General features: G+C 38.4%; 1 long non-coding RNA gene across 2 annotated transcripts in view; it reads right to left on the bottom strand.

Annotated features, from left to right (window-relative positions):
- LOC138878545 (uncharacterized) overlaps window positions 1–24045 on the bottom strand; it is a 42507-nt gene that overhangs the window by 16909 nt on the left and 1553 nt on the right. For both annotated transcript variants that reach the window (XR_011402529.1, XR_011402530.1), the window contains exon 2: window positions 22604–22670. This is a non-coding gene — a long non-coding RNA (uncharacterized lncRNA). The remainder of the gene's footprint in view (window positions 1–22603; window positions 22671–24045) is intronic.

Here is a 24045-nt window from a genome sequence, read left to right as displayed (position 1 = left end):
ATACCGAAGTCTATGATTCTTTCGAGAGGAAGTTCGGGAAGTTCATCTAGGAAAACTTCTGGAAATTCTCTAACAACTGGCACAGACTGAAGAGTTGGTGGTTCTGATTCTAGATTAATTATGTGAGCCAAATAGGCGAGACACCCCTTACCGATCATTCGTTGTGCCTTAAGATAAGAAATAAACTTACCTACAAGCGATGCTAACCCTTCCACTCTAAGACTTCTTCATTTGGAAATTGGAACCTGACTATCTTGGCATGACAATCCAGCATGGCATAGCAGGAAAACAACCAGTCCATACCCATGATCACATCAAAATCCACCATTTCTAACTCTATGAGATCGGCTTTGGTGTTACGACCTTGGACCGAAACTATACAACCTCTATAGACTCTGGTGACTTTCACTAACTTGCCAACTGGTGTAGATACTAGGAACGACTCACTAAGTTGTTCAGGTTCTAGTCCGAGGTTAATTGCAAAGTATGGAGTCACATATGAAAACGTTGAACCTGGATCCATTATGGTATAAACATTATGTGAGCAGACTAAAAGTATACCTGTAATAACTTCTACAGAGGCTTCTGCACTCTGACGACCAAGTGTAGCAAACAAACGGGGTTGTCCCCCTCCCTGAGTAACTCGGTCTGCACCTCTGCCTGCTCCATGCTTGGTCTGATTATGAGAACCATGAGCCTGAGGGGGTGCAACTACAGTAGCTGAGGAACTAGAAGGACGAGTTGATCCACCACTGAAATTACGTCGCAACTTTGGGCAGTTGGCCTTTATATGACCAATGTCTCCACAATGGTAGCAACTATGAAACCCGAGCTTGCACTGACCTGAATGTTTCCCCTTACATGTTCCACAAAGACTTTGCTGGTGTGAATGTTGCTCAGCATGACTTTGGCTATGTGAGGATGATGTCCTAAAATTCTGATTCTAGCGAGACTGATTTCCATAACTCTGAGTACGTCTGAAGGAAGGACCACCACCTGACTGATGACTGGACTGAGCTGGTGCTAATGACTCCTTATTAGAGGAATCCCTTCTACCTCCGCTGAATGTACCATTAAACTTGCCCGTTGTTCGGGCTTTCTTGTTATGATCTTTTTCTTCTCTCCTTAGTTGTCTATCTTTCTCTAAGTGCTTGGAAAATCCCACAACAGAGGAGAAGGCTTCCATCCCTACTGCTGCAACTGATGTCGTATCCTTAATGTGGTAAGCTAAACCACCAACAAACCTATGAATCTTTTCTTTTTCAGTCTTCACCATGTGAGGAGCATGCTTAGCTAACCTTATGAATTCCATGTAGTACTCTTGCACACTTTTATTCCCTTGTTTGAGCTGTTCGAACTCTGTAGCCTTAGCTTCCCTATCCTCTTCTGGGATAAAGTTAGCCATGAAGGCCCTTCAAATTCTTCCCAAGTAGGCGGACCATCATCTTCATCTCTTTCCTTTTCCCACATCTCAAACCAAGCGTCGGCCACATCTCTAAGCTGGTAAGCAGCTAGCTCCACAGCTTCATCATCAAATGTTTTCATCACTCGGAGGGATTTCTTGACACCCTCTAGCCACAACATCGGATCTTCATCAACTATAGAACCATGGAACACTGGAGGACTCTACTTTAAAAATTCATTCACTCTTGAGGATTTAGAATTGCTCTATCTATTTGATTGAGGTGGAATCTCATCTCTTCTCTCGTTATGGTTGGCCATAAAGGCTTTAAACATCTCCATAGCACTGTTGACAGCATTAAACATCTGACCCACCTCGGGAGATATAGTTGCTTGAGTCGGGGCTGCTGTTGGGGGCGGTACTGGATCCTGAGGTACTGGATCATCATGCTCCAGCCCTTCTTCTCATTCAACCTGGGGTATTTGGACTCCCTTTGTGGATTTTCCCATGCTTTTCTGAGTCGAAGCCTTCTTAGTTCTACCTTGATCCACAATAGTAGCGATAGTTTCTTGAGCAGCATCCTGAGTATCGGTGTCAGAGTTGCGAGTACGAGCCATTTCTGCGAGTTTTGGAGAAACGAATAAATTAGATAATTTCTTAGAGGTAGACTCTATTGCACGATCTAAAGTATGAAAAAAAGAGACTTTTCTTAGATGCTTGTAGCCTCATGTTTATAAGTATGGCGCGCTTCATACACATAAACAAGACTCTACTAACACGACTTCATAGACCCTTAGGACTCCATAAACCTGGCTCTGATATCAAGTTTGTCACGACCCATTTTCTGAACAAGCCGGGACCGGCACTCGATCACTAAACATGACCGAGAGTGAACCATCTCTGCTTATCAAATCTATTATAACTCCAAACTTTATATGCAACAAGGCAATACTCCAACCAAATACTTTTGATTAATGTAAATATTTAAATAAATCAACTCTAAAACTTTATTCGTAATAACTACTAAATTTATGCTAAGTTATTATAAAAAAACATCTGAATCTTAACTCATTGACCATGTCTATGAAGCCTCTACTGATAAACTGATGCACTGCTCAGAATATGAGATTTCCTGGCCAGTTCTCTAAGTAACAAAGAAATAACTAAATAAAGATGACTCTAAGAAATACTCCACGAACAAAGCGGAGCTCACCAATAGCACTGGAAGAGAAGGAAGTCCTAACTCGTAGCCTGCTCGCCTGCAAATCTAGTTCCTACGTTGTACCGCAGACCAACGTAGGTTCCCAAAAGAGAACGTCAGTACCATCCATTGTACTCAGTGAGTCTCAACAACAGGGGCGAAACTTTAATAATATATACATTATGAGCAAAGGTTCTAAATGCATGTAAAACATAAAGCTTATAAGAATAATTCTAAATAATTGCATAATAGCAGTTTTTGAATATTCTAAAAGAAATTCTTTTCTTTTTCTTTCTTAAAAAACTATACTTCACTTTATATTTTGGGAGTTCCAACTATCCTGACTTAATTCTGTCTCAGTCACCGTGTTATCGGCACGTGTTCGATCCCAACCTGATCGAATAGGCCCAATCCACGAGGTGCCACTCGCTTCATGGTTCTCAGCACTCATGTCTCATACCTTAGCATGGCTAAATAAATTCTCAGCAACGAGACCCTCGACTCGTGTTCTCCCCACTTTGGCACAAGTAGTTTCAGGAAGTCAACACCTTGGTCAGGACCCTTGGCCTGGACGATGACCTCTTCTCAGAATAAAGGATGCTCTCATAAATCTTTTCTTTCTAAAACTTCTTCTTGTGACTTTGCAAGTCAAAATCTTTTATACATACTCACATTGGTATCCTTAAATGTAAGGCATGGCATAAGAATGGAATAAACATTCAAAAGTATTTATAAAGATTCTTTATAATAAACAGGGTTTCACATTTATGTGCATAAATCTGAAATTTATGCACATAAATCCAAATAATCATCTAAACTTTAGCTAGAAAATAATTCTAAGCTAATAGGCACTTACTACTCCAATTAAGTATATATTAACTCTTTTATGCAATTCATCATACACCTTGTGTGCGTGCTTTTGTAAGTTAAACCACTTTAGTAAAGGGTTATATCAACTCACCTCAAAACTCCTTGAGCCAATACGTAGACCCCAGTCTAATTTATACCCGTCAAACAATTGATTCTACAACAACCAGTGCATTTTAATCAATTTTAAAGTTTCACATCTAAACATGGAATTTACTGTTGATATAGAGGAAGAAGGGAATTGATTATTCAATTATTACCTGTTACTACTTTAGGATGATTGATAATAGGAAATTTTATACACCTAAGTTCAAGAATAAGTGAGCTATAATAAACCATAGAATTTTTCCGTGCGTGAGCAATTCCTGGATACCTCTATTCGTAAGGCTTTAAACGTTTTCTATGCCTGGCGTGAATAAACAGAACATTAGTTCTGTATTGCTTTAAGGCTTTAAGCCTTTGCTTTTTGAATGACACACGTTTCTTATCCTTTCCAAGGCTTTAAGCCTTTTTTTTATGTTTTATTATTTTTGTCTTTTTGTTTTGTTTTGCCTTAACTAATAATTAATGATACCCACTTTTAAATATTACTGATATTAAAATTATTAATATTTTCCTAATTGTATATCTAATTATTTAAGTACACACACACACACACACACACACACACACACACACACACACACACACACATATATATATATATATATATATATATATATATATATATATATATATATATATATATATATATATATATATATATATAGAGAGAGAGAGAGAGAGAGAGAGAGAGAGAGAGAGAGAGAGATAAAATAATAGTAATAATAATAATTATTCAGTTCTTTAATTAGCATATCTGGAAACTTTTATAAATTTGAGCAGTGTTACATGTACAGAATCTAGAGGGGCTCCCAAAGCCCAAGTGCTAAGCACGGACAACTCACATGCTACCATATCAATACCTGGATCCGCACTGTCAACTCACGTGCTACGCGGACAACTCACGCGCTATGGAATAAATACCTGGACCTGCATGGTCAACTCACGTGCTACGCGAACAACTCACGCGCTACGGTATTAATATCCTCACAATCAGGCCATCATATTGTGAACACCTAATTTTTGACAACATTTAATTTTTTATCACCTCTTTTATGTAAATATTTTAGGGGGGGTTTTAACATACTATTATTTTAGCTTTATTACACTTTTTATTATAGGATATAAATACCAAAAAAAATTAAAAGCTGAATTATCACTATTAATTTATTTTTTTAATCATTTTTTGTTTTTTATATAAAAAAATCCGAAAATATTTATTTATTTATTTATTTTAAAACAAAAATAATAATTTCGGGAATTATTTAAAAAATAAGAAAAAGGGAAGTATTGAATAAAAAGAATATAAAAGTAAAAATAGGTGGAATTCTCTTTTAAAAAAAGTAAAAGAATGTAGAAAATTTAAAAAAAATAAAATGTTTTGTGGAAATTTTTAAAAAATTAAAAATTAAAAAAAGTTTGGAATTAAAAAATAAATATAAAGGTATCTGAAAATTTAAAAAATTTAAAGTAATTGAAAGTAGCATTTTTAAAAGAAAAAGAAAAGATAGTGGTTTGTTTTTTAAAGAAAAGTTAAATAAAGTGAGATTCTCTTTTAAAAAAATAAAAAGTGGGATTTTAAATAAGATAAAGTAATTAAAGTTGGAATTTTAAAAATAAAAGTAAATAAAGGTGGGATTTCTTTTTCTAAAAAAATAAAAGCAATTTGTAAGTGGGATTTCTTTTAATTAAAAAAATAATAAAATAATAAAAAACAAATCTGAAAATTTCGAAAATTTTGCTATAAATAGAAGAGAAAATTTAGGAAGAAGGGTGGAAAAAAAGAGAGGAAAAACTAGATAGAGAGAAGAAAAAAAGAGGGGGCGGAGTGAGAAGTATACACCCGATATACATTCTGGATACACTGAATATACAGGGGCAGAATTCATTTTGGAGAGTTTTGAAGTTGAAAAAGAATAGTTACTGCTTCATTGCCTCGCTTAAGATCTGAAATAGTCAGAACCTTCCTACCTTTTACTTCTTCACTATACTTGTTTTCTCCGTGTTGCTGGGATTTTTGGATTGAGGTGTTGAAGCTACTGTGTTGGGCTTTCTGCTGCTGTATGTTGCTGTGTTACATACTATTTTGCTGACCTTCTTCTTCTTGTATTGACAATACCAGGTACACAACTGTAACTTTGGCATATTGTAAGTTGAAATGTGAAAGCATGAATACATATGAAGAATAGAACTTTGAAGTTTTAATTTAGCTTTTTCTTTGTTTCTTTTACTAATTGTATTTAGTTTATTTCATGTATTATTATTTTGTAAATTTCTGTCGCTTTGCATAACTAGGAATCTTGTAGTGATGTATTAAATAATACTTTGCTTTAGCTTGATTATTAGGTAGTATATATTTAAGCATGCTCATTACTGTCAAATTGTTTAATAATTGGAATAAGAGGAAACATAAGTTGGTGTCTTTAGTGAATCGGCTTGGCAAAACTTATTAGTTCACTAGCTATGAAGGTTTTAATATTGTCAACATTAGGTTAATCGTGAACATGTAGCTAAATTTAGTTAAAGCATGTAATTAATTAGGATTTTTTCTCTTTTATTTTAGAGACGAATTTAATAGAAATGTAGTCACTTTAGGATATCCTTAAAAATAAATGAGGCATGCTTCGCCAAAATAAATACAAAATTGCGGGGCCCTCAATAATTATTTGTTTTAAAATACTTAGACTTAGGGACGGGCCGTTTAGTCAATTTCATGGCCCTACCCAAAATAATGATACGCTAGTCGCTTTAGGCGCGTCTTTAATAATGTTATACTCTTAAATTCGGGTGCACATTTATGTGACCCAAATCCAAATCTCAACGGAGTTGAAGTGTGTCAATAATCACGGGTACATTGATGTGACGTGGTTCGAGATACGTTTTTCACAATGTTGTAATTCTCTGCTAAAATAATAATAATAATAATAATAAAAGCGGTAAAGAGTTTAAAGTTTGCACATAAGTTCATAATTGTATAAAATCAGATAATCAAGCCGAATATGACAGTTGAGCGACCGTGCTAGAACCACGGAACTCGGGAATGCCTAACACCTTCTCCCGGGTTAATAGAATTCCTTATCCGGATTTCTGGTGCGCAGACTGTTAAACAGAGTCATTCTTTTCCTCGATTCGGGATTCAACCGGTGACTTAGGACACCATAAATCTCCCAAGTGGCGACTCTGAAATAAATAAATAAATCCCGTTTCGATTGTCCTTTAATTGGAAAAAACTCTCTTCCGCGCCCCTTTGCTGCGGCGCCGGCGAAAAAGGAGGTGTGACAGCTCTGACAACTCTGCTGGGGAATTCCAGAACCACTGGTTCTGGGTTAGAAATTGAGCTTAGAATAAATTGTTGTGTTTAGCTTTATCTGATTTTGTTACATGATATGTGCTTAATGTGCTAACTAACTGCTTTTACCGCTTTGATATTTTGTGAAATGTATATAAACTGTGCCGAAACCCATCTCCTCTCTGAGTCTTCTAAATCATGAAGAAGGGTGCACTTCGTGTGACTTCTTTTCTGTTTAGAGTCAATCCCATTTTTGGAACGAGGTTCGGATAAGTTGCAAAGCCGGGTTGAGCTTCTATATCCCCGATACGTTTCCCCCTTCTCGGCTCGAGCTGTCCGCTCGGGTAAGCCAGGTCTAGAACAAACACCCAGGTTCTAAACCTAGAATAACTCAACTTCATGTCGGATCCCTAGTAGGAATGCTTATCTGCATCATGTGCACATTTGACTTAGGGGACTCAACACAGGGGTTGGGTCCGTCTAGGACAAGCAACCTGAAATGAAAAAAGACCATCCTGCTGCATCTTGTTTGTTTTGCACATTTATTTGCTTCAGATCTGCATGCTGACCGGCTTCTGAAATCGGGAATTTTTGAAAAATTGTGAAAAAAAAAGAAAAAGAAAAAGAAAAAGAAAAATAGCAGTGTAGGGAGATAACTACTTATTTTTAGAAAAATAAAACCGATGTCCAAGTAGTGTCAAAACTCTGCCGAAATTTTGAAAAATGAAAAAAAAATTAGTTTGATTTATTTGAAAAACAAAAGAAAGGATTCTTGTTTACAAGTTTAGTTTATGTTGGCGAACTACGCTGGTTTGATTCTCACCGAATGTGAGATACGTAGGCAGCTCTAATCGGGTCCAACCTCTCCTTTTGCTAAAATAGCCAAAAAATATATCAAATTTTAATTTCATCATAAAGAAGTCGGGCGACGCTGTTTTGTCAAAACATAGCCGAATGTTCCCGAAAGGGACACCGGAAGGCTGACTTTGCATAAACAGACACCTTTGGGTCATCATTTTAGATTTGGTCCAGTTGACCCACACAGCCTTAAAAATCTTCGTCCTCGAGGCGCTGAAAGGCCGTGTTTGCAATATTGAGTTTTCTATTTTGGAAAACGAGAAAAGGTCATAAATATGTAGGGTGACGTTGTTTTGTCAAAACGTAGCCGAATGTTCCCGAAAGGGACGCCAGAAGGCTAACTTTGCATAAACAACCACCTTTGGGTCATTATTTTAGATTTTGACCGATTGACCCACACAGCCTTAAAATTTACGTCCCCGAGGCGTTGAAAGGCCGTGTTGGCTATATCAGGTTTCCTATTTTGAAAAACATGTCAAAAGTTTTGTCATAAATAAGTCGGGTGATGTCCAACCTCTCTTTTACAAAAATAGCCAAAAAATGTCGAATCTTTGTCATAAATAAGTTGGGTAATGCCGCTCATGTCAAATATAGCCAAATGTTCCCAAACGGGACGCCGGAAGGCTGATTTTGCATAAACAACCACCTTTGGTTATGTTTTGATTTTTGACCCTCACAGCCTTAAAATCTTCGTCCCAGAAGCGCTAAAAGGTCGTGTTTGCAATACCGGGTCTTTTATTCTAATTTGAAAAAATAACAAGAAAAGAGTCATAAATAAGTTGGGTCACGCTGTTTTGTCAAAAATAGCCGAATGTTCTCGAAAGGGACGCCTGAGGGCTGATTTTGCGTAAACGACCATCTTTGGTCATTCTTTTGGGTTGCGACCAGTTATCCCGCACAACCTTAAAATCTTCGTCTCTGAAGTGCTGAAAGGTCGTGTTTGCAAAACAAGGTCTTTTATTATTTGAAAAACAAGAAATTAGTCAATGGTCAAGTGAATACCGTTTAGTTTTTAGTTAAAATAAGTCGGCCCGACTTCGGTGATGTCTTAAAGCGTTCTTGCTGAGATAGCCTTAGAGTATCTTTCAGTTGCCGAAGGGCTATTTTCGTAAAAGAACGAACAAGTTTGTGAAAGGTCGTAAAATAGTCCTTCCCGGCCTTAAAGTTCATGTGAAATTGAGAAAGGACCACGTCTGAAAAATAACCATTTGGTTAAAATTGGCATATAGGGGAAGGAATCTGGTTGTTTGTTTTTGAGTTTGTAATTCTTTGATTAGAGTATGCGAGTTATTTGATTTTCGAGTTCGTTTGTTGTCTTTTGTCAAAGTCTATTAGTATGGTCAGTTTTTAAACTTTTATAATCAAGCTTGTTTTATTAGGAAAATTGAAAAAAATAATAAAATGTTTTATTATTATTTATCTTTTATTTGGTCCGAACTACGCAAGGTCTGATTCATGCGGGGACATGATACGTAGGCAATCAACATAAGGTTCGACCACCGCTAAAAAAGAAAAAAAAAGTGAATAAAAGAAAAGAAAAAGAGAGAGAGAGAGAGAGAAAGAAAGAAAAAGAAAAAAAGAGGGAATAGAGGGTTTCCGAAACACTTGAAAAAGGCACAAATAAAACAAGCCGGGAGGATGCATGCGGTAGGAGCAAAAACATGTTAGAAATGGTTAACTGCCTAAGAACATTGCATCCCCCAACGTGCAATTGCAATATCTGTTAAAACTCTAACGCTAACAAGTTTATTGTTTTTCCAATCTATACCAGTTAGTTTGTTAAAGCGTACTGGCACCGTACCATTACCAAACAAGATCAAAAGGGCCCATACCAGAAAGCATGACTGGCTCAGACAACAGTGTTGAGTCGGAAAAGACGACAAATCAGATGTTGAAGGAGGCCATGGAAAAAATGGAAAAGATGAGGCTGGAAATGAATGAAATGCAGATAGCCTTAGTTAGAGCCCAAAAGGGGCATGAACTACCCGTTACTCCTACTCTCCAACCAGGACACACGCAGGAATACCCCTCCACCGGCCCTTCAACGAGTTTCCCAAGCCATCACTACTATCAGGGAAGAGAGGCCTATGATCCCCAAGCTCCACCACCCAATCAGAATCCTCCTCCACCAAATGTTCCCGTCTTTGTGGCGCCTTCCATAGCCCCATTGCACAGATCGTCTAGTGAGCCATTGTTTCAGGCTCACGATACACAATATTACCCCCCTGAACTCACATTCAAAGCACCCGAGCCACATACCTATAATCCCCACTTTGAGGTCCCGACGGAGATTGAAAAGACGGCTAAGAGCCCAGAGCAGGACAAGACAAGATACAAGCAGGTGGTACACTTGGGACGATCTAGCACAGGCTTTCGCAGGTCACTTCCAGTACAACCTTGAGATAGTCCCTGACCGTCTCACATTGCTAAAGTTTGAGAAGAAGCCCTGGGAGAGCTTCCGGGAATTTGGATTCCGGTGGAGAGAACAGGCAGCCAGAGTTGATCCTCCAATGAGGGAAAATGAAATGGTGGACTATTTTCTGCAAACTCTAGAGCCAACGTACTTTGGTCACTTGGTGACGTCAGTTGGCAAATCCTTCAATGAAGTAGTGAAAATGGGAGTTTTGATAGAAGAGGGACTTAAGTCCAATAAGATACTGAGTTACTCGGCAATCAAGGCAACGTCTCAGGCCATTCAGAGCGGCACGGGAGGTGCGCTTGGAAAGAAAAAGAGAGAAGAGGTCGCGACAATAGAGGCAGGCAACTGGTCCAGATCGAGAGGTCCTTCCCCTCGTTACCAACCCAGACCCCATCACCCAAACTACCCTCACACTCCAAATTACCCTTCACAACCCTACTACCCGCCACAAGAACCACACTTCTCCGTACACTAAGCCCAGACATACACTCAGCCTACGGCTCGCCCGCAATGGCGCGCGCCAGCTCCCCAAAACACATATCCACCTCCATAAAATACATACCCACCCCCACAAAGCACCTATCCGCCGCCAAGGGCCTACAGGAACCCTCCAGGGGCAGGTTTCCGGGGAAATCAGACTTTCAGAAATGAAAGAATACAGAGAACATTCGCTGAGTTGGGAGAAACCTATACTGCCATGTTCCACAAATTAAGGCAATTAGGCTTGTTGAGTCCTGTTGAGCCCAGATTGCCAAATCCCCTTCCAAAAAATATGGACCACTCGGTAAGCTGTGAGTATTGTTCGGGGGCTCCCGGACATGATACCGAGAAGTGTTGGAAGTTGAAACATGTAGTGCAAAATCTTATTGACACTAACAAGATTGAGGTTCAGACACTAGAGGCACCCAACATCAATCAGAACCCATTGTCGGCACACCATGAAACCCACATGATCGAGCTAGTGCACGAAGGAGGGGAGCTTAAGAAGCCCTCACAAACAGTAATGACGATCAATGCCAGTGAAAATAGTTCTAAAGAAAAACCGATCAGTGGAAAAGCAGTGGTGCAGTGTGTAGATGACAAGCCAGTTATGGTGATGGGGGAAGGGTCCAGCAAGGCGGATGTACAGTTTGTGGGGTTGAAAGCAAAAATCAACAATTCAATGGCTACTCCTCTTCCTATCCGAAGGATGTAGTGGGCTTTGATTTTCTTTCTTGTTGTCTGGATTATTCCAGGGTCGTAATCCAGATTTCTTTTTGTGCTCACCAAAGTGTGAAACCTTGCTATCCCGTATTTTAATAAAGTGAAAGTTTTTTTTCTTCATTACTTATTTTGTTTTAATTTTTCTTCTTATTTTTCTCTTCTGAACAGTTCTCTTTCTACTGGTTCTAATGACATGGCATGCACGACGGATCTTCAACCTAGTCTAAAAAAAATCAATCTGATTTCGAACTTATAGTACAAGATTGTGATGATAAGTCGGAATACGATGAGGATGAAGCCTTCGAAGAAATTAACAGAGAGTTGAGCCAATTTGAAAAAAAAGCCCAACTCAAATGACACGGAAGCCGTCAATCTAGGGGACGCGGATGATATCAGGGAAGCTAAGATAAGCGTCCACATTGAACCAAACATCCGGGAAGAATTAATCAAAGCACTTACTGAATTCAAAAACGTTTTGCATGGTCATACGACGACATGCCGGGTTTAAGCACCAATCCAGTGGTTCACAAATTGCCCACTGACCCGATATTTCCTCTCATCAAGCAAAATTGAGGAAGTTCAAAACCGACATGAGTGTGAAGATTAAGGAAGAAGTAACCAAACAACTGAATGCTAAGGTTATTCGGGTCGCTCGATATCCTGATTGGTTGGCTAATGTGGTGCCAGTGCCAAAAAAAATATGGAAAAATCCGGGTGTGTGTTGATTGTCGCAATCTGAACAGAGCAAGCCCAATGACGCTTTATGTTTAACAGATATCGAAGGGAAATGCGTTGACATGGCTATCAATTCTGACGCAGTTAAGAGATATTATATATGATTTCTTGTAATTGTAATTGTTGTTTGTTTGTACTTAGCATTTATCGGAGAATGAAATGACGGAGGCAATTCTTTCTTCTATCCAAATACTTTAACCTTTGCTTCCCCTTTTGAGCCTTATTTATTCTTTCATACCCCTCTTTTTGTAATCATTAATGAAAATGAAAGAAAAAGAGAAGAAAAAAAATTTAATGATAATAAAGACAAAAGAAAAGTCACAAGAAAAAAAAACAAATGAATTGGGAACTACGGACCTGATTCCTCAAAGGAAGGATACGTAGGCTCCTCACGGCTCGGTCATGGTGTAACAAAAAAAAATCCCCAAGCAAGAAAACTGGGGCAGAAGTTGTGTTTGTAATTTTGGGAAGAAAGTTCGATTCCAAGAGTTGTAATGTTTTACCCATCAAAATGATTTTGAACCCTCTTAATACCCCTTTTCTTTTAGCCATACACAAAAACCCATATTGATGTCCAAAAAGACCTCCCGATCAGTATCCGAGAAGTGCCAAGTCATACAAACGGAAGTCAGGAATAACACTCTGATCCCCAGCAGAGAAGAGGATCATAAACTGGAAATGAATTGATAACCGAAAAGAATCCCCAGCAGAGAGAGTCATATCGGCAGCACTCCAATCCCCAGCTGAAAAATAAAATAAAATGAGAGAGTCTTATCGGTGAAAACCTTCACAGGTACCATAAGACGATGGGAGTTGAGAGAAACGAGAGAGTCTTATTAGTGAAAACCCCTCGAAGGGCACTATGAGGCGACAAGACAAGATTAACGGAAAGGATCCGCATTTGGCAAAGAATTGAGTGCATGTTTATCCCCAGCAACATGAGGCCGTCCGAAGGGTTGATTGATACAAATAGACTGGGTTGATTAATCTGGAATGCGCGACATGATCGTTGGGATCGGTTATATCATTCAGATAAGTTCTTTTCTTTCCTTTTCCCCATCATTTGTTTAGAAAGACTTCTTTTTTTTTTCTATTTTTTGAGATCATCACTTTTTCATTTCTTGGTTTAAAGACTTTACCTCCCCAGCAGTTTGTTTTTGAAAAGGATTTTTAGAGCTTACTACCAGTTGCCAAATGATGCAAAACAAAATGCGAATAGGACATTCCATAGATAAGGCGATAAAGCGAAAAGAAGTTGGTCGCAAGACCAAATGATGAATGGGTCTAGATCCCAAGAGGACCAAATTTCCAAGGGAAGTTGGAGAAAAACAGGAAAACAACAGTTGAGAAAATTGTGGACCTAATTCCAAGAGGGCCCCCAGCAGATCATCGAGATGTAGGAGCATCCCCGACAGATTTTCGACCAAGTTCCAAGAGGGTCGGACAACACAGAGTGGGGAAGGAAGAAAAGGAAAATTCATCCCCAGCAAAATAATCCCCAGCAAGTTTTGATAGCGTAATGAAACACAGAACGGGGAAGGGAGAAAGGGAAAAACCATCCCCAGTAGGAGTGGCACGACCACTCACCATGTTTTAAAACTAACAAATTTTCTTTGATTTGAAGCAGGAAAAGGAAATCTTATTAATGGCGAAAAACATGCCACAAGGAAAAACACCAAAACTGGGGCAGAAAATTTTCTGCCATTGTCAAAAATTTTCTCGAAAGAACGAGGAAATCAATTAAAGTTTTAAGAGATAGCAAGACAACACGATTTTAAGTAAAACAGTCGTAGGTAAGACAATTTCAAGTTTTGAAGATGGGTCTATCCGCCCTCGAATAGGATATTTTGGGTCTATTCGCCCTCGAATAGGATATTTTTGGGTTCATCCGCCCTCGAATAGGATATTTTGGGTTCGTCCACCCTCGAATAGGATATTTTTGGGTTCGTCCGCCCTCGAAAAGGATATTTTGGGTTCATCCGCCCTCGAATAGGATATTTTTGGGTTCATCCGCCCTCGAATAGGATATTTTGGGTTCGTCCGCCCTCGAATAGGATATTTTGGGTTCGTCCGCCCTCGAATAGGATATTTTAGGTTCGTCCGCCCTCGAATAGGATATTTTGGGTTCGTCCGCCCTCGAATAGGATATTTTTGGGTTCATCCGCCCTCGAATAGGATATTTTTGGGTTCGTCCACCCTCGAATAGGATATTTTGGGTTCGTCCGCCCTCGAATAGGATATTTTAGGTTCATCCGCCCTCGAATAGGATATTTTAGGTTCATCCGCCCTCGAATAGGATATTTTGGGTTCCTCCGCCCTCAAATAGGATATTTTTGGGTTCGTCCGCCCTCGAATAGGATATTTTGGGTTCGTCCGCCCTCGAATAGGATATTTTGGGTTCGTCCGCCCTCGAATAGGATATTTTGGGTTCTCCCGCCCTCGAATAGGATATTTTGGGTTCGTCCGCCCTCGAATAGGATATTTTTGGGTTCATCCGCCCTCGAATAGGATATTTTTGGGTTCGTCCACCCTCAAATAGGATATTTTGGGTTCGTCCGCCCTCGAATAGGATATTTTTGGGTTCGTCCGCCTTGGAATAGTATATTTTTGGGTTCATCCACTCTCGAAAAGGATATGATGGGTCTGTCCGCCCTCGAATAGGATATGATGGGTTTGTCCGCCCTCGAACAGGATATGATGGGTCTGTCCGCCCTCGAACAGGATATGATGGGTCTGTCCGCCCTAGAACAGGATATGATGGGTCTGTCCTCCCTCGAATAGGATATGATGGGTCTATCCACCCTCGAATAGGATATTGAATTTAATCCTTCCTCAAAAGGACATTTAATTTATTTCGACCCGAGTGGTCGTGCTTGTATAAACATTGCCGAAATATATATTTTCATAAATCATTGCCAAATGCATTTTATTTTCAAAGTTGTTGATGAAAGTCAGGAGCCCGCCTGGAGAATGGAGGGCGTTAAATTCTAAGATTGTTGAAGAAGTCAGGAGCCCACCTGGAGAATGGAGGTTGTGTCATCTTTCAAAAGTCAAGGTGGAGTCAGGAGCCACTTGCAGAACATGGGAATATATTGATGTTTGAAGTCAGTAAAGCAGAGGGTTACAACAAAAATCCCCAGCAGAAATCAGAAGGAAGACCACAAGTCGAGCTAGAAGTAAAGAAATACCAGAGGAAACACAAAGCAACAAGGCAGCAACAATCACATGACCAAGCTCGAGAATAAATCTTTGTAATTCATAGATCATAGCTTAGTATAACTTCTTGTTTTCTTTCTAGCAATGGTATAATAAGGAGATCGAAAAGCAGTGGTAACAGCATGCAACAGCGGTAACAGTAACATCGCAATCCCATGATAGTCCCAGCTACCAAAACTTTCTGAACTACACGCGACCTGATTCCCTTATAACCAGGGATATGCAGGTTGTCCAAAATCAGGACTCGGTTGCGCCTTTCCTTTTTTATTTTCTTCCTCTTTTGAATAACGATATGATCAAAAATTAGTCGCATAGTTCACTTTATCTTTGCCAGAAAGCTCTTCGTGTTTTCGAGCAAAGAGGGGCAGTTGTGAACACCTAATTTTTGAAAATATTTAATTTTTTATCACCTCTTTTATGTAAATATTTTAGGAGGGGTTTTAATCTACTATTATTTTAGCTTTATTATACTTTTTTATTATAGGATATAAATACCAAAAAAAAATAAAAGCTGAATTATCACTATTAATTTATTTTTTTAATCATTTTTTGTTTTTTATATAAAAAACATCCGAAAATATTTATTTATTTATTTATTTTTAAAACAAAAATAATAATTTCGGGAATTATTTAAAAAATAAGAAAAAGGGAAGTATTGAATAAAAAGAATATAAAAGTAAAAATAGGTGGAATTCTCTTTTAAAAAAAGTAAAAGAATGTAGAAAATTTAAAAAAAAATAAAAAGTTTTGTGGAAATTTTTAAAAAATTAAAAATTAAAAGAAGGTTGAAATTAACATATAAATATAAAGGTATATGAAAATTTAAAAAATTTAAAGTAATTGAAAGTAGCATTTTTAAAAGAAAAAGAAAAGATAATGGTTTGTTTTTTAAAGAAAAGTTAAATAAAGTGAGATTCTCTTTTAAAAAAATAAAAAGTGGGATTTTAAATAAGATAAAAGTAATTAAAGTTGGAATTTTAAAAATAAAAGTAAATAAAGGTGGGATTTCTTTTTCTAAAAAAATAAAAGCAATTTGTAAGTGGGATTTCTTTTAATTAAAAAATAAAAAAATAATAAAAATCAAATCTGAAAATTTCGAAAATTTTGCTATAAATAGAAGAGAAAATTTAGGAAGAAGGGAGTTCAAAAAAAAGGAAAAAATATATATATAGAAGAAAAAAAGAGGGGGTGGAGAGAGCGGTATACACTCGATATATACTCTGGATACACAGGATATACAGGGACAAAATTCATTTTGGAGAGAGTAAAAAATATAGAACCAAATTTTCTGAAATATTGAGAGTGGAAGAACACCATAGAGAGTTAAAATCTAGAAAGAAAAAACAAAGAGAGATTTTCGGACTATTTTTCTTCTCCATTTTTACTAGTTTTCTCCGTGTTGCTGGGATTTCTGGATTGAGGTATTGAAGCTAGTGTGTTGGGCTTTCTGCTGCTGTATGTTGCTGTGTTACATACTATTTTGCTGACCTTCTTCTTCTTGTATTGACAATACTAGGTACACAACTGTAACTTTGGCATATTGTAAGCTGAAATGTGAAAGCATGAATACATATGAAGAATGGAACTTTGAAGTTTTAATTTACCTTTTTCTTTGTTTCTTTTACTAATTGTATTTAGGTTATTTCATGTATTATTATTCTGTAAATTTCTGTCGCTTTGCATAACTAGGAATCTTGTAGTGATGTATTAAATAATACTTTGGTTTAGCTTGATTATTAGGTAGTATATATTTAAGCATGCTCATTACTGTCAAACTGTTTAATAATTGGAATAAGAGGAAACATAAGTTGGTGTCTTTAGTGAATCGGCTTGGCAAAACTGATTAGTTCACTAGCTATGAAGGTTTTAATATTGTCAACATTAGGTTAATCGTGAACATGTAGCTAAATTTAGTTAAAGCATGTAATTAATTAGGATTTTTTCTCTTTTATTTTAGAGACGAATTTAATATAAATGTAGTCACTTTAGGATATCCTTAAAAATAAATGAGGCGTGCTTCGCCAAAATAAATACAAAATTGCGGGGCCCTCAATAATTATTTGTTTTAAAATACTTAGACTTAGGGACGGGCCATTTAGTCAATTTTACGGCCCTACCCAAAATAATGATACGCTAGTCGCTTTAGGCGCGTCTTTAATAATGTTATACTCTTAAATTCGGGTGCACATTTATGTGACCCAAATCCAAATCTCAACGGAGTTGAAATGTGTCAATAACCACAGGTACATTGATGTGACATGGTTCGAGATACGTTTTTCACAATGTTGTAATTCTCTGTTAAAAGAATAATAATAATAATAAAAGCGGTAAAGAGTTTAAAGTTTGCACATAAGTTCATAATTGTATAAAATCAGATAATCAAGCCGAATATGACAGTTGAGCGACCGTGCTAGAACCACGGAACTCGAGAATGCCTAACACCTTCTCCCAGGTTAACAGAATTCCTTATCCGGATTTCTGGTGCGCAGACTGTTAAATAGAGTCATTCTTTTCCTCGATTCGGGATTCAACCGGTGACTTAGGACACCATAAATCTCCCATGTGGCGACTCTGAAATAAATAAATAAATCCCGTTTCGATTGTCCTTTAATTGGAAAAAACTCCCTTCCACGCCTCTTTGCGGCGGCGCGGGCGTAAAAGGAGGTGTGACACATATCAATACCTGGATCCGCACGGTCAACTCACGTGCTATGCAGACAACTCACGCGCTATGGTATAAATGCCTGGACCCGCACGGTCAACTCACGTGCTATGCGGACAACTCACACGCTATAGTATTAATATTCTCATAACCAGGCCCTCGGCCTTACTCAATCATGTACCTCACTAGCCTCACCATCATCAACAAATAAGGGGACACATCTCACATCAAGTATCACAACATATTAGCAAATAATAGAGACTGATGTAAACATGTACAATAATTTCTATGACTGCGTATGTAAGCACGTGAGTTTTGCTTCACGAAAGTTACTCCAAAAGAAAAAAGAAAATCAAAAATATATGTTTTTTTTCATTAAGTGATTTTTGTTTAATGATGAAATGGGGTGTTAATTGTTATAGGTGTTAACCAATATGTGTGTAATTTTATTTTTAATTTTTACAATTTATTTAGGAGTTTTAGTTTAATTTTGTTAATCAAAGAGGGGAAAAGGTTGTGGGAAAATCAGATTGGGCCCCAAAGTGAGGCCCAAAACCAGCACACAGATCCAGTTCAGATCAGGCCTGCCCAAGCATGGACCCAAAGAACGTCGTATCAGCATCCCTATTGGAGCTGTTGATTTGATTCAAACGAACGGTCTTGATCAGGCTGCTCATTTACCCTCAACGACGCCGTTTCAGGCAAGTTGATCTGAGCCGTCCAACCCCTTTGATCCAACGGATCCAGGCCTTCCCCTAGACCCGTTAATCAGACCCGATCCATTCCCCTACCCGGTCTCACCCACCTTCACACCTAAACGACGTCGTCCTTCCTAAGTGAGTAGATCCTGGCCATAGATCTCACTTGATCCAACGGCCAGGATCTAAACCCTCAATGCATATATAAACCTAACCCTTTTACCCCGCCCCCTATCCAAGCCCCCACCCCGTTCCTTCGTCTCTCTCAGAAAGGACCCCAAACCCCCAAAACCCTAGCAGCCGCCTTGGTGCCCTTTTAGCATAAACCCGGCGGCCAGGATGCTGGTGGCTACCATAGTTACACCACTGGACCTATAAGCCACCCTGAACACAAATCCCTAACCATTTAACTTCGAATCACCTCCAGGGTGCTCGAATCTTCGATCAAAGATTCGAGTCAAAACCTTAAGTCACCGGATGAACCCCAGATTCACCCTGGTCACTCCCCTAACATCCCTCAGGCCCTAATCAGCTTTGGTTCCGGTCAAATACAAGCAGAACTTTTCGAATCCCAAATATGAGTTCAAGAACCCTAAAAACCGAACCTGTTGCGTTTTGAGGTAAGTTTCCAATGTAATCGTCTTTTCTTTCCTTTTGTTTAGGTGTTATGCATATGTTCATGGATTTGTTCTAGGTTTTTGACTATTTTTCTGTCCATCTTCAAAGACCCTTTTGTTTGGTCGATTTCTTTTCTTAAGTGTTAATTGAGTGTTATAAGATGTCTATTAGCTTCGATTGATGTTGTCGACTAGTTATGTTTTGTGAATTCCGTGTTAAAAGACCCGAGTTTTGAAATAAATTGGTGCCCTTTTTATTCAATGTTGTTAGTTGATTAATTGTTACGTATAATAGTTCGTATAGTCTACCTGAGTAATGTCGTCACATAATTAAGTGTCGTAAAGTTCCATTGTTATCTGAAAAATGCCTGAATTGCTCAGTTTGTTCTGTTTTGAGTTTAGTTGATTAGCGACTAATTAGCATGTGTTATAACTCGCAAAGTCGACTCGACACATGTTGTCGTTTGTTTCACAGTATTAAAATGACGAACGACCTAACTCTTACTGGCTGAAGGGTTGTGTTGGACTGATTATAGGTTTGTTTGTTAGCTGTGGGAGGGGTTCGAACTAGTTCTCACATGGGTAACAACCGGCAGATACAATAGAATGAAAGGGTGGGGCAAGGCAGTAATGATCAAGGGCCTTTTGGGTAATCTTGGTTGGGCAAAGACTGATTAAATATTCAGGATTAATGGGCTATCAATTGTTTAATCAGAAATACTATTAATCTAGTATTAGTGGGGACAAAACATAAGAGTATGGGAGTTTAATACTTAACTAAACCCATGACTCTTGAATAGAGCAATAGGCCAGGCGTGGGGAACCAGATGACTTGCATCAAGAAGATGCTTAGGCATGGGAAATGAAGGGGATGGGCAGACCTTAGGCTGTGAAATTCTAGGCAGACCTGAGGGGGTTCTCTTTCAGGTTATAAATAGAGCTGTTTTTAGCTAAGAAAGGGTTGGACATTTTTTAGTCTTCAGAGAGGGAAAAACAGAAAGAAATTTTAGAATACTATGAATAAATACTGTCTGAAAACTGCATAAGAAAATTAAGTTAGTCAGGCTGTCTTGGCCAAGTCAGTTACTCTGGTTGGGCTGTTACTACTCCATAGGGATACTCTGATTTTCTCTGCGGGGTTGCTACTTTTCTGGGGTTTTATATGCTGCTAACTGCTTCTAGTCTCACTGCTATTTGGGGGTTGTGGTGATTGTTGAACTGCTGGTGCTGTTACATTGAATATTCTGGGTTTTCTGCTGGTTCACTATTCTGTTTCTGGGATTGCTTGTTTGTTGCTCGACCACTTGTGAGCTTCATCATTGTGGCTGATTGTTTGTTGTTGTTGGTCGTTGACTGTTGTTTACCTGCTGTTGCTGTGTTGTTGCATACTACTCAGCTGATCATTCTCCTTCTTCTTTTGTTTTCCTATACCAGGTACACGACTAATACTGTCCATGTAACTTGAAAGTTGAGCATGAATACAAAAGAGAAGAGTTGAAGATTGTTTATTTTTAGACATAACCTGTATACTGAATATCATGTGACGTATAATAGTTTTGCATTTTTTGCTTGGATACTGGAGTTAGCTCTCATACATAGCAAATGTCAATTGTATGGTAACTTGATATCTTATTGTGTGTGTAGGTTGATAGATAAAAGGTTTGATAGTGTAATAGGCTATAGCTCATAAATTAGCTATGTCTGTGATTAACATGTCCATTAATGCATGAAAGTTATCTATCATTAGTTAATCTCCTTCCCCCTTTGACAAACTGCCTTGTTATAACTGATAAACCACATCTCTAGAACAAAGAACCAGTTTACGGTCTCAACCTCACGAAGGTCGAGCCCAAGTCAAAACGGATTAAGCAGGCCCTCATCGGAAAACCAGTGGCCCAGGCTTGGCCCATCCCACGAGAGCTGGGTTTGGGCCCATAAGACGCGATCGATCGCCCGTGGGCGTGGCCCTGTTTCTGATTTTGTAAAAAGCATTCTGAGTCCTGCCATAAATAACCCGCAAGCATGTAATTAACTAGGGCTATTTCTGCTTTCAATTAGTAGAGACAAATGCGACAAGACACGTAGCTACTATAGGATATCCTTTTAAAATAAAGACGAGATGAGCCTCGACCAATAAAAACGCACAAGCTGCGGGGCCCTCGTTGAATGTATATATCAAAGCATTCAGTTTCCAGGGCGGGTCGTTTAGCAAATATCACGGCCTTCCCAGAATAATAACGCGATAGTCTCTTTAGGCGCGTATTTAATAATGTTATCTCCTTAAACTCGGGTGCACATTTATGTGACCCAAATCCAAATCTCAGCGGAATCGAAATGTGTCTCTAATCACGGGTACTTTGATGGTGGCGTGATCCGAGATGCATTTCCATGACGTTGCAAACTCTTTTAATAATAAATGAGACGAGCCTCGACAAACAAAAATGTACAAAGCTACGGGGCCCTCTAAATGTATATGTTGAAATACTTAGAATTCGGGACAGGCCGTTTTAGCTAATTTTACGGCCTTCCCCCAAAATAACAATACACTAGTTGCTTTAGGCGCGTCTTTAATAATTTATTTTCCTTAACTCGGGTGCACATGTATGTGACCCAAATCCAAATCTCAACCGAGTCGAGATATGTCAACAACCGCGTGTGCATTGATGTAACGTGGTTCGAGATATGTTTTCACAACGTTGCAATTCCTTGTAAAAATAATAATAATAATTATGAAAGCGGTAAAATGTTAAAATTTGCACATAAGTTCGTATTTGTATAAAATCAGATAATCAAGCCGAATACAACAGTTGAGCGACCGTGCTAGAACCACGGAACTCGGGAATGCCTAACACCTTCTCCCGGGTTAACAGAATTCCTTATCCGGATTTCTGGTACGCAAACTGTAATATGGAGTCATTCTTTTCCTCGACTCGGGATAAAAATTGGTGACTTGGGACACCCTAAATCTCCCAAGTGGCGACTCTGAAAATAAATAAATAAATCCCGTTTCGATTGTCCTTTAATTGGAAAAACTCCCTTGTACCCTCGCGGGTACGGAAAAAGGAGGTGCGACAACGTACAAATAATGTGAGCATGAATAAAGCCTAAGCATGATCTCTAACATGAAGGAAAACAAGTTCAACAACAAGTAAACACATAACCACAGATAATAGCTATTAAGCATTGCAGCCTCACGGGACGGACCAAGTCTCAATCCCTCGAGGTATACACCCATACGCCCATCACCTAGCGTGGGTATCACCTCCAAACAATCATATGATATCAAATTCTCCGGGTTTATACCCTCAAAGCCAGAGTTAAAACTGTTACTTACCTCAACAGCATTAAATCCTACTCCGAGATGCCCTCGTCTCTGGACTCGATCTTCAAAAGCTCTGAATCTAACCATAATCAGATTAATACCATCACTATGTGCTAAAGAATCGAATTCCACAATAAAAACTACAAAATATGCCAAAAATTCGAAATCGGCCAAAATCCGGCCCCTGGGCCCCCGTCTCGGAATCAGTCAAAAATGGCAAATAATAAACCACGTTCTTTTTCCAGTCTAACCATATAAAATTTTATCAAAATCAGACTCCGTTTGGTCCCTCAAATCCTAACTTAAAACTCTCCAAAACTCAAACCCTAACTCCCTCAATTTCATTTTGAAATCATCAATCAAATCCCAAAAACGATGATGGATTCATTAAATTAACCAAAATCGAGTAGAGAACACTTACCCCAATCCATATGGTGAAAATTGCCTCCAAAATTGCCAAAATCCGAGCTCCCCAACTCAAAATATGATCGAATGAACAAACCCTTATTTTATATATTTTTCTGTCAGCTATTCTGCCTCGTTTCTCGTAACAAACGATTCCGAAACTTATTTTTTATGCCTCTAATGGATTCCTTGTGAAATTCTAGTCAAGTTAGGCTTTGGAATCAGTCAATTTGACCTTATAATGAATGAGACATGTTGGTTTCAATATTTGTAAATAGTGCAGATTTTTTAAATACGTCGTCAGTGGCAATTTCGTAATTACTCTGAAAAATCTGGCAACCCAATTCTTAGTAAAATGACCATAAAATCCTCATACGATGTCCAAATTCAATGATTCTTTTTGCTACGGGTTCGTAATTACGATATAGATCTAATGCTTCAATCAAAAAATAAATCGAAGCTTATTTATTCAATATGATATCATTTATGCTTGAAGAAACGACGTCGAGACATAAGAAAAATGAGCGAAACACAACCCAAACCTATCTGAAACTCACCCGAAGCCCACAGGACCTCATCTAATAATTTCAACAAGTTATATATCACTACCCGAACTTAGTCGAACCTCCGTAACACCCAAAACAACACCGAAACACCAAATCAACATCGAATTCAAGCTTAAGAATTTCTAAACTTTCAACTTTCGCCAATTCAAGCATAATTCTACCACGGACCTCCAAATTATATTCCGGACACACTCCTAAGTCTAAAATACCCAACGAAGCTAATCGAATCATAAAAATCCAAATTCAAATTCGTTTACTCATAAGTCAACTTCCGATTGACTTTTCTAAATTAGCTTTCTAACTAAGAGACTAAGTGTTCATTTCGCTCCAAAACTACACTGAACCCAAACCTATCAACTCGATACAACTTAACACAGCTGAACAATACTTAAAGAAACATATATAGAGAAAATGGGGCTATAACTCTCAAAACGACAGGTCAGGTCGTTACAATATTCTCCCGGTTAGATTAAGTAATGTCTA

Source organism: Nicotiana sylvestris, chromosome 1 (assembly GCF_000393655.2).
Source record: "Nicotiana sylvestris chromosome 1, ASM39365v2, whole genome shotgun sequence".
Taxonomy (NCBI): Eukaryota; Viridiplantae; Streptophyta; class Magnoliopsida; order Solanales; family Solanaceae; genus Nicotiana; species Nicotiana sylvestris.
Note: the sequence above shows the minus strand (reverse complement) of the source record. Positions and strands in the feature narration are given on the sequence as shown.